This window comes from Schistocerca cancellata, chromosome 12, assembly GCF_023864275.1.
Source record: "Schistocerca cancellata isolate TAMUIC-IGC-003103 chromosome 12, iqSchCanc2.1, whole genome shotgun sequence".
In the NCBI taxonomy this organism is placed as follows: domain Eukaryota; kingdom Metazoa; phylum Arthropoda; class Insecta; order Orthoptera; family Acrididae; genus Schistocerca; species Schistocerca cancellata.
Window position 1 is genome coordinate 94,508,329 of NC_064637.1, and position 7,121 is coordinate 94,515,449.

The window sequence follows — 7,121 nt, forward strand, 5'->3', positions numbered from 1 at the left end:
TAAATACAGGCACTGAAAGGGAAAAACTTTAAGCCATCTGTACGTACGTGCCTTTTTGTATATACAAGTGAGATTATAGTAAGGTAAGAGCACCTATAATCGACACATGAAGAGAATTTTTTTCTACCTTCTAATACTATTAAATAAATGTAGGGCTCCAAAATTATTTTCTGAAATTTCAAAGTCTCACCTTTCATCTAAAATATCATTTTTTTTAAACTGATAGTTTAAAGTTTTGTAAAAATAGTAGGAACTGTACCTTTGAAGTGCAACTAAAATCGATACTGTAAAATGGACCTGCTCCTAAAGTCGACAATTTTGACACCTATAGTCGACATAATTTCTTTTATAAGTGACTAGAGCTCAAAACGCGGTGAATCCACACGAGCCCACTCTTACTGTTTAAAAGAATTTTAACGACATTTTACTTTAATTGATGAAATGGAAATGTAGTCCCATGCTTCTTTACAGAGCGTAGGGGAACGATGCGGGAGACCCGCACCGCCTTACTAGGCAAGGTCCTAATGGAGGTGGTTTGCCGTTTCCTTCCTCCGGCCGTAATGGGAATGAATGATGATGATGAAGACGACACAACAACACCCAGTCATCTCGAGGCAGGAAAAACCCCTTACGCCGCCGGGAATCGAACCCGGGACCCCGTGCTCGGGAAGCGAGAACGCTACCGCGAGACCACGAGGGGCGGACAGTAGTTTATAGTAATTTCGTCCCGCTGCCCACCAGATGGGCGTTCGGTGTATTTGTTAGATTTCATAAACGGTACTGTGAACAAATCCAGGTCAAATGTAGTTCTGACATAATTTTTCGCAAATAAGAAAGTAATTTTTGTTGGAAGCGTTTGGCAGCCAATTGAGAAATGTGGGTAAAATACGATACAAACAGCATGGCAGACCGCTGATTTGAGTTCCCGCCACGTTTTGCCAACAGTCACGTGGTTTATGTTGGAGCCACACCAGTTATAGCTTCTGCACAGCAAGACCAGTCTACTAGTATCTGTGGTCGAAGGTGCAGCTAATCGTGGAAGTCAGGTGTGGACCGCAATCGTCGTATGGAAGCGAAACTTGATACATATCCTAAAGCGTTAATGCGGAACCGACCTACGATGGAAAAAAAAAGTAGTTCCAGTTTTGGCCACTATGTGCAATTCCGGCGCTGTAAACACTTTCTATGGCGGTATGACATCCCCGCTGCTTCTTTTTTTCAGATTAGATTAGATTAGTACTTGTTCCACAGATCATGAATACGACACTTCGTAATGATGTGGAACGTGTCAGATTAATAAAAGGTGTCCATCCAAGATAATGCATTACACAAAATATTACATGACACTTAATATTTTTTTTTAACGAGCGAGGTGCCGCAGTGGTTAGACACTGGACTCGCATTCGGAAGGACGACGGTTCAATCCCGCGTCCGGCCATCCTGATTTAGGTTTTCCGTGATTTCCCTAAATCACTCCAGGCAAATGCCGGGATGGTTCCTCTGAAAGGGCACGGCCGACTTCCTTCCCCATCCTTCCCTAATCCGATGAGACAGATGACCACGCTGTCTGGTCTCCTTCCCCAAACCAACCAACCAACTTAATATTTTTAAATCTTTATTTGGGGTGGGGGGTGGGGAATTACCCACTTACTATATTCAAAAATTCATCTGATGCCTTGAAGGAGTTGCCATTCAGAAATTCTTTTAATTTCCTTTTTAAATGCTATATGGCTGTCTGTCAGACTTTTGATGCTATTGGGTAACTGCCCAAAGACTTTTGTTGCAGCATAATTTACACCCTTCTGAGACGAAGTTAGATTCAACCTTGAGTAGTGAAGATCATCCTTTCTCCTAGTGTTGTAGCCATGTACACTGCTACTACTTTTGAATTCGACCCAATTGTTAATAACAAATTTCTTAAGTGATTGCATATATTGTGAGGCTACAGTGAAGATCTCTAGCTCTTTAAATAAGTGTCTGGAGGATCATCTTGGATGAGCTCCAGCATTTATTCTGATTACTCGCTTTTGTACAACGAACACTCTTTAACTCAAAGATGAGTTACCCCAGAATATGATGCCATACGAAAGCAGAGAATGAAAATGGGCGTGGTGAGCTAATTTACTGAGATGTATATCGCCAAAATTTTCGATGACCCTAATAGCATAAGTAGCTGAACTCAAACGTTTCAGCAGATTTTCAGTGTGTTTTTTTCCAGTTCAACCCCTCATCAGTGCATACACCTAGAAATTTTGAATATTCTACCTTAGCAACCGATTTCTGATCGAAGTCTATATTTATTAATCATGTCATTCCATTTACTGTGTGGAACTGTATATACTGTGTTTTGTCAATGTTTAATGACAGCCCACTTGCAGAGAACCACTTAATGATTTTCTGAAAAACATTATTTACAATTTCATCAGTTAATTCTTGTCTGTTGGGTGTGATAGCTATACTTGTATTATCAGCAAAAAGTACCTGCATTGCATCATCGTGAATATAGAATGGCAAGTCATTAATATACAGGGTGTTACAAAAAGGTACGGCCAAACTTTCAGGAAACATTCCTCACACATAAAGAAAGAAAATATGTTATGTGGACATGTGTCCGCAAACGCTTACTTTCCATGCTAGAGCTCATTTTATTACTTCTTTTCAAATCACATTAATCATGGAATGGAAACACACAGCAACAGAACGTACCAGCGTGACTTCAAACACTTTGTTACAGGAAATGTTCAAAATGCCCTCCGTTAGCGAGGATACATGCATCCACCCTCTGTCGCATGGAATCCCTGATGCGCTGATGCAGCCCTGGAGAATGGCGTATTGCATCACAGCCGTCCACAATACGAGTACGAAGAGTCTCTACATTTGGTACCGGGGTTGCGTAGACAAGAGCTTTCAAATGCCCCCATAAATGAAAGTCAAGAGGGTTGAGGTCAGGAGAGCGTGGAGGCCATGGAATTGGTCCGCCTCTACCAATCCATCGCTGACCGAATCTATTGTTGAGAAGCATACGAACACTTCGACTGATATGTGCAGGAGCTCCATCGTGCATGAACCACATGTTATGTCGTACTTGTAAAGGCACATGTTCCAACAGCACAGGTAGAGTATCCCGTATGAAATCAAAATAACGTGCTCCATTGAGCGTAGGTGTGGCCCAATCAAGACATCACCAACAATGCCTGCCCAAACGTTCACAGAAAATCTGTGTTGATGACGTGATTGCACAATTGCATGCGGATTCTCGTCAGCCCACACATGTTGATTGTGAAAATTTACAATTTGATCACGTTGGAATAATGCCTCATCCGTAAAGAGAACATTTGCACTGAAATGAGGATGGACAGTGTGGTGTGCGTACTGTAAGACCTTCGGTATACACACCATCAGATTATTTGACTCGTCGCTCTAACCAAGTAGGCAAGTGTCAGCAATATGTCTCGTGGTCTTATCATGGCGTGTTTATTTTCTGCCGTTAGGTCAGACGATAGAAATGCCACTTGCACGCTTAGAGTAGCAGATTGACGGTGACCAACTTTAAACAGGACTTGATTAATTTTCACACACATTTATTAAAATAATCAAAAGCATAGAAATTACGTAACTTGATTCTGGATGCTGTTTACAATTGACACTCTGAAGTTCCTTTGGTCTTGGTACGTCAATCTTATTCTCACGTATCTCTGATACTTGACAAAGTGTCTATACTTTTCTCTTCATGGCTATGCACAGGAACATGGTAATTTTATTAGGTGCAGACTGAAACTTGACTATTGACTGGTACAGACTAATGCAGACAAGTGCAGACTGACTAATCGGAGGTCTGTACACTCGTTATAATACCTCGCGCGTTGAGGTATCACTGCGCGAGTGTGATCAGCGAGGAGAAAAGGGTCTACATTAGCAGGAATCTCATTGGCTGCGTTACATATTAATACGCAGATCGGCGGAAGCAGAATTTGGTCCGTCTCTAAGGCAGCGCCATCTCGTAGTGCGGAGACGGACGAGCACTGCGCCTGCGCTGTTGTGCTTAGCGGGGCGCGCTCTAGTGGGAAAGTTGTGTACGCGCTGACTACGCGGAACTATGTACACAACAGACACATTGTTGGATGAACCATTCGCAGAAGTGTACCCGTGGAGGCTAATCAGCTGCTGATAGTGCCTGCACACGCTGTACATGGTACGGAAACAACTGGTTCTCCCGTAGCAGTCTCCATACAGTGACGTGGTCAACGTTATCTTGTACAGCAGCAACTTCTCTGACGCTGACATTAGGATTATCGTCAACTGCACGAAAAATTGCCTCGTCCATTGCAGGTGTCCTCGTCGTTCTAGGTCTTCCCCAGTCGCGAGTCATAGGCTGGAATGTTCCGTGCTCCCTAAGACGCCGATCAATTGCTTCGAACGTCTTCCTGTCGGGGCACCTTCGTTCTGGAAATCTGTCTCGATACAAACGTACCGCGCCACGGCTATTGCCCTGTGCTAATCCATACATCAAATGGGCGTCTGCCAACTCCGCATTTGTAAACATTGCACTGACTGCAAAACCACGTTCGTGATGAACACTAACCTGTTGATGCTAGTACTGTACAGCAATGAGTCACATGTCAACACAAGCACCGAAGTCAACATTACCTTCCTTCAATTGGGCCAACTGGAAACGTACTGACGAAACTAAAATGAGCTCTAACATGGAAATTAAGCGTTTCCGGACACATGTCCACATAATATCTTTTCTTTATTTGTGTGTGAGGAATGTTTCCTGAAAGTTTGGCCGTACCTTTTTGTAACGCCCTGTATATTAAGAACAGCAGAAGACTCAAGACTGAACCTTGCCGCACCCCATTCTTGATTGTTCCCCAGTTTGGGAAATGACCAGTTTTTTTGCATATTATGTGATCTACTTATTTTAACTTCCTGCACTCTTCCAGGTAGGTATGATTTAAACCATTTGAGCACTGTCCCATTCATACCACAGTAATTGAGCTTATCTAGAAGTATTCCATGATCTACACAATCAAAACCCTTTGAGAGATCAAAAAAAAAATCCCAACGGGTGTCTTCCGGTTACTCAGAGCATTTCGCAAGCCATAAAGTGAGTCAACAGCGTGGTTATCGAGAAGAGAGATCCTTTCCTGTTAGTGGAACTTTTTTTATCTGCATGGCAGCAATTACAGCATCTACAGTTCTGTACTGAGAGATGGCAGTTATCGTGGAAACAACCTTTTTTCGGTTACATCGTGTTTTTTTTTCCACGCCAGTGTAACTTGACTGTTAAAACCGCTCAAAATAATTGGTTTCTGATATACCGATTTTAGATTTTTTTATGCCTTTAATTTCTTGTTAATCGAACAAACATTGAAAAATTTTGACTCACTCAGTTTCAGGGTAAATACAATCAACACATTAAATTCAATAGGCAGATAAAAGTAAATTTAGTGCGAACACCGTTCGCTGCTTTTCTCGAAAAGTGATACGTGGTTGAATACGGCAAGAAATCACCAGTATCCGCCTATTGATTCTAACTTGTTGAAACTCCGTTCAAAAATCTTTTAGTAACATGGGATCATGCCACTGCTTCAGCATTATGAGTAGTCAGTGCTGAAGGGTGAGGACTGAGGCAGAAGAACTCTGTTTTTTGTATTAATTTACACAAGCAGATTCAGGCTCCAGATCAGCAACCTCTCGTTTCTGTTGTATGCTATGAATGCTTTATATGAAGATAGCAACTGTTCTCGAAAGAACAGGTACCATAGATGACCTTGCAACTTCTCTAGAGTAAATGATAATTAATTGAAACCCTCAGCTGCCGACAGGTGTAGTTGATATACATCGATGGGGACAGCTGAAAATGTGTGCCCCGACCGGGACTCGAACCCGGGATCTCCTGCTGACATGGCAGACGCTCTATCCATCTGAGCCACCGAGGACACAGATGAATAGCGCGACTGCAGCGACTTATCCCTTGCACGCTTCCCGTGAGACTCACATCCCCAGCTGTCCACAATCCACATACGTAATGTACTTAATAGATATTTGCCCATCCACTCATTACTCGCGCCCACTAAGGTTACGATTCCCGTAAGAGATCGGCCAACCTGTGTACATTCGCACAGACGAAGGTCAGTGGCTGGGTAGGTGAAAAAATTGGTGAGAATAGTTCAAAAGAAAAAGCCAGGCAGTACATGGATTAATTTTTGTCGAACAACCTCGTGTAAAATAAGAAAAATTATTAAATCTTTCAAAGATAAATGTTCTGTTGGACTAGGTGACATCTCTAACAAGATATTAAAACAATGTGGAACAGTTACAGCTGATGTTCTGAGTCGTAACTGTAATGCATCAATAACTCCAGGTATTTTGCCAGACAGGTTGAAATATGCCACTGCCAAGCCTCTCTACAAAGAAGAGGACACCGCAGATGTCAATAATTACCGGCCAGTATTCTTGCACACAGCAATTTTCAAAAATTGTCGAGAAAGTAATGTACTCAACAGTGGTTAGCCACCTAATCAGTAATGGCATACTTAGTAAATCATAGTTTGGAACTGAAAAATGCTGTTCCACCGAGACAGCAATATAAAATTTCACTGTCCACATAAGAGGCTCTTTAAATAGTAAAATTTCACCAATAGAAATTTTCTGTGGTTTATCCAAAGTGTTTGATTGTGTGAACCATGAAATTATGTTACAGAAATTACAATTCTGTGGTATAAATGGAGGAGCATGTGAATGGTTTAAGTCATACCTACAGAACAGGAAGGAAAAAGATTCTCTATATGGTTTAAGTGATTTAAAGAAGTTTCCCACTTCGTTTAACAGGGGTGAAATTACATTAGGTGTTCCACAAGATTCAATCATGGGCCCCTTTCTGTTCTTGATGTATGTAAATGATTTCCCTTCTTATCTGAATCAGGAAGCTAAGCTGACACTGTTTGCTGATGATACAAGCATCATTATTAAGCCAGTAAAAGAGACTCCAGTAGAAAATGATACAAATATTGTCTTTGGAAAACTTATTGATTGGTTTTCTGCCAATAGGCTTGCTCTGAACTTTGAAAAACACAGTACATCCAATTTTCTACTACAAGGAGCACAGTTCCTTCTAT

At 41.7% G+C, this 7,121-nt stretch overlaps 1 non-coding gene across 1 annotated transcript; it reads right to left on the minus strand.

Annotated features, from left to right (window-relative positions):
• Positions 1 to 5,868: 5,868 nt before the first annotated feature.
• On the minus strand, positions 5,869 to 5,942 carry Trnat-ugu (transfer RNA threonine (anticodon UGU)). Its single transcript has one exon. It is a non-coding gene; the product is annotated as a tRNA-Thr (tRNA).
• Positions 5,943 to 7,121: the final 1,179 nt, after the last annotated feature.